At 46.8% G+C, this 4583-nt stretch overlaps 1 pseudogene; it reads left to right on the top strand.

The window, feature by feature from the left end:
• The first annotated feature begins 232 nt into the window (after positions 1 to 232).
• On the top strand, positions 233 to 2478 carry LOC136164019 (tyrosine--tRNA ligase, mitochondrial pseudogene; annotated as a pseudogene).
• Positions 2479 to 4583: the final 2105 nt, after the last annotated feature.

Here is a 4583-nt window from a genome sequence, read left to right as displayed (position 1 = left end):
AGGAAAATCTCCAATCAATGCACCCCAGTACAGAAATACACCGCGGTGTCCTCACGCTCCGGGTTCTGCCACTTCCCAGAGGTATCTCACAGATCAGACCAAACTAGACAGACACCAGAGTCCTGGTTCATCTTGAGCCTCAGACTCTTCTTCCTCATATCCTTCAGGCAGACCAGCTTCGTCTTCACCGTCTTCATCCCCACCCTCACCATCCTCTTTCTCTTCGTCCAAGATGGCGGCACCCTCATTGCGGTGCGTTTCCCGGTGATTTGGTACCACAGGCAGGTTAGGAGTCTTGCCCCCGGGACGTGGTGAGGCCTACATGGACACTCAGGGGTTGATGGTGGTGCAAAAGGTTCGAGGTCTGTTCAAGGAGTTCTTCCCCGAGACATGTACAAAGACAGAGCTCCCACAGCTCTTCCTTCGTGACCCGGCAAAAAACTTTCCCCAGGACCATCTATGGCGGCCTGGACCCCAGGCCGACTTGTTTCATGGTGAACACCGGCTGGCACTGCTGGTCCTCTTCTCTTCCAGCGAGCTGGCCACAGCGCGATGGCACTAGTGGGAGGCGCCGAGCGCCCCGGGAGATCGGAGTGCTGGTTCCGAGGATCACCAGGCAATGGTCGCAGAGTGCGTGCCTTTGCCCAGGGCGCGAGGCCCTGGCGGTTCATCACCTGCAGCTCTTCACTAATGGGAGGACCTGGGGCAACTCTGTAGTGCTGGACACTCGCATGCTAGCAGAAGTATCTCCTGGTGGACTTCCTAGAGGCAGTGGGCGGCCCATTACGTGGGGGGCATGCTGCTGAGTTGACTGGGCAGTTAGACTGGGCTGAGGAGCCTGGTAGGCTACAGTCCATGTGGTCGCAAAGAGTTGGACACGGCTGAGCGGCTTCACTCACTTGCTCAAGAGCCTAAAAGGCAATAGTCTGGCAAAGCTCTTATACTAGGTACTCCAGGCCTGTGATTTCTTTTCCTTTCCAGGTTTATTTATTTATTTATTTATTTTTTGGGGAATAATTTCTTTACAATATTGTGTTAGTTTCTACTGTACAAGGAAGTAAATTAACCATACGTATACATATATCTGACTCAGACCATAAAGAACCTGCCTGCAATACAGGGAGCTGGGTTTGATCCCTGGGGTGGGAAGATGCCCTGGAGAAGGGAATGGCTACCCACTCCAGTATTCTTGCCTGGAGAATTCCATGGACAGAGGAGCCTGGTGGGCTACAGTTCATGAGGGTCACAAAGAGTTGGACATGGCTGAGTGACTCACACTTATACATATATCCCCCCCTCTTGGACCTCCCTCACACCACCCCCACATCCCACCCTTCTAGGTCATCACAGAGCACCGAGCTAAGCTCCCTGCGCTATACAGCAGGTACCCATTAGCTATCTATTTTACACGGTGGTATATATATATCAATGCCACTCTCCCAAGTCTTCCCATCCTCTCCTTCCACCTTTGTGCCTACCTGTCCATTCTCTATGTCTGCATCTCTATTCCTGCCCTGTGAATAGGTTCATGAGTACCATTTTTCTATATTCCACATATATGTTGATTTGTGATATTTGTTTCTCTCTGACTTACTTCACTCTGTATGACAGACTCTAGGTCCATCCATAGCTCTATACATGGCCCAATTTTGTTCCTTTTAATGACTGAGTAATATTCCATTGTATATATGTATCACATATTCTTTATCCATTTTTCTGTCAGTTAGGTTGCTTCCCTGTCCTGGCTATTGTATCTAGGCTCGTGATTTCTACTACCTGTTCCAGCCTTATGGACGCTGGCTCTAACTAGGTGGATCTGATCAGTTGGGCAATATCATATCCGGATATGAGTTCATCCATAAGTTGACTGGGGAAGACATATTTGGAATCTATTCCTCTAATTACAACTGGAGCAAAACTGGAAAGTCTACTGGCAATGCTGTTTGGCTAAACAGAGATAAGACATCATCATTTGAGTTGTATCAATTCTTCACAGACAGCAAGATGATTTGATAGAAAAGTTCCTGAAACTCTTTGTTTTTCTGCCCTTTCCAGAGATTGACCACATACATAATGCAGCTGCGTGTCAAAGAGTGGGGTCTTCCGAAACGACTTGCTGCAGAAGTAACAAAGCTTGACCACCAACAAGAAGGGCTGAACTCTGCTAAAAGATGTACACAAGCCCTGTGTCATAGTAACACAGATGCACTAGAGGTCATGTCTGATCAAACTCTTTTGTAATTTTTAAAAGAAACCCCGTTTTCTGAGTTAGTTCTTGACCCTAGATTCTAGATACCTGCCGAAAAGCAAATGCCATTCCAGAGGCTCTTGGATGATAACAGGGCAGAATCAGTATGAATAAGAAAAAAATCCTGGGAGTGTTTTAGTTGTTGGACAATGTATTCTTGAGACTGGACTTTGGTTACTTAAAATAGAAAAAGAAATTTCTACGTTAAAAAATACCTTCAGCCACGATGAAAACTCCTTATGGTGGCTCAAACAAACTTATCTACCACTCATTCTCAAAACACACGACCTTATTCTGTTGCTTACGCAAATCATAGAAGAGGCAGAAGGACAGGGAAATCTGCCCCAGGAAAGCCCCCATAGGCTGCTGCTCAGTAACATGAGGACAAGGGGCTGGATTTGTAGGCAGCACTGTTTAACTACATCAGACATGCACAAAGCGGGGTCCTGGAAATGAGGTTGGAACATGCCCAGCCACTATACCCAGGACTCTTATTTCCTGTTGCCTTTGGCTCAGTCTGCTTTGAGGAGGAACAGAGACAGCTGTGTGACCTTTCTCAGGACCAGAAGGTTAGCACAGGCAGATCAAGCTGAAAGCACTTAAGTTTGCTCATGCCGGTGAAGAACCATCAGCCTTGAAAACGGGATCCACTTAAGGCTTACCTTTTTCTTTGTCTCAGGGCATAAAATGAGCAAAATTTCTCCTGCAACCAATCACGGCTTTCTGCAGGCTTCAGCTGTCCCTCCATGGTTCACTGTACCCCACTCATTCTAACCTGAATGACACGGGCCAAAATGCACCGGCCATCTGTCCTGCCTGCTTTGAATTCCCATCACTGTACAGCCCGATCTTAGCAGAGGCAGGCCCGTGCAGGGAAACAGAGCTGGAGGTTAGCTCTGACCCCTAACCTGCCATGTGATATTAGACGAGGTAGTCTGACCCTCAAATTCATCAGAAAAATAGGAGTGAATACTATTAATATCCGCCCACAGTTAGCATCAAATGAGGGAAGTAATGTGCATGACTGTGCACTGAAAAGTGACAAGAGGCACAAGGGTAGGATGTAGTGATGGTGACATGTATCTTTAAACACTGAATGCAGCGCCTCTCCTCCTCGAGAGACCCAGAGAATGTAAGTGTGTAAGGAAGTGACAGCATCTACGTTCCCAAGGGAGAGGCTGTGCATGAAGACATGATAAATAATCCCGCTGGCTCAAAATAAACACTGGTCTCCCAAAAGCACTGCTTCCAGCCGCCTGGTGTGTTGGGCCCTCCCTTTCTGTGCTCTGCCTCCCTGCTCTTTCTATTTCTATGGCCCCTGTCACCATGGTTTCTAGGTGCTCAAATGAACACATTAAGTTGAAAAGAGCCATATGTGGGAAGACACACTCCTTATTTCCCAAAGCTGAGCTTGGAAGAGGAGTGGCTGGGTAGAACTGAGTCCCCAAATGGTGGAATCTTAAGCTTTCATGTGGGAGAAGAGAAGCGAATAGCAAATAGCTATCAAATGCCCACAGGGTGTAATACTTTATTAGCTGCCTGGAGATTCAGAGTAATGATTCCATGTTCCTTGCCCTCGCGAACTTATAGCCTCTAAGGCAATAGCAGACTCTCCAAATATACTGCTTGGGTAGGGACACTGGGTTATACCAGGGCTTGTCCTTGCCAAGGGTAGATGAATATAATACAGATGAGAGCTCACCTGCAGAAAAACGCAGTTCAGTCCAGAAGTGAACTCTGTCTCATCTCATACTGTGCCAGCCACATGAGAGCTAACAGGTGAAGGCCATCATTATGGAGATGTGTTAAGCGGGAAGAAGGGAGATGAGTAAAGACCTACAGGATGGAGCAGGCAGAGCTTGCTCCAAACCAAGAGATGGTTCTTGCATCTCATTTAGGAAAGCTGACTCCTCTTGAGCCATGTTTGTAAAAGTCTCAAATAACATCCAGAGAGAAGTCAGATCCTTGGTTCTAGCTCCTCTTCCGCCGCTATGTCATTAGATAATCAAAAGTGATTAGTTAATCTTGTCTGGTAAATGTGGAGTTACAGACTCTCTGAACTGGATAAAACCCTAAAATCTTGCCCATATTTTATGAGCCATAATCAGAATATACTTGACCAAACATCTTTATTCTGTTTCCAAAATCAAGAGGCTTTCAAAGGGTTATGGAGTTTCCGGGACATGTGATGGCTTATAGTCACCATCACAGGGAGAATATTGAAAACAGGACTGTTCCAAAAAGCTGAGACAAGGGATGGGAGGATTGGATGGCTTTCCATAAGGATGTTCCTTCCCAGAGCGACACCACGTCATCAGAAGCATCTCCTTGAATA

This window comes from Muntiacus reevesi, chromosome 3, assembly GCF_963930625.1.
Source record: "Muntiacus reevesi chromosome 3, mMunRee1.1, whole genome shotgun sequence".
In the NCBI taxonomy this organism is placed as follows: Eukaryota; Metazoa; Chordata; class Mammalia; order Artiodactyla; family Cervidae; genus Muntiacus; species Muntiacus reevesi.
This window is presented reverse-complemented; position numbering and strand designations above follow the sequence as displayed.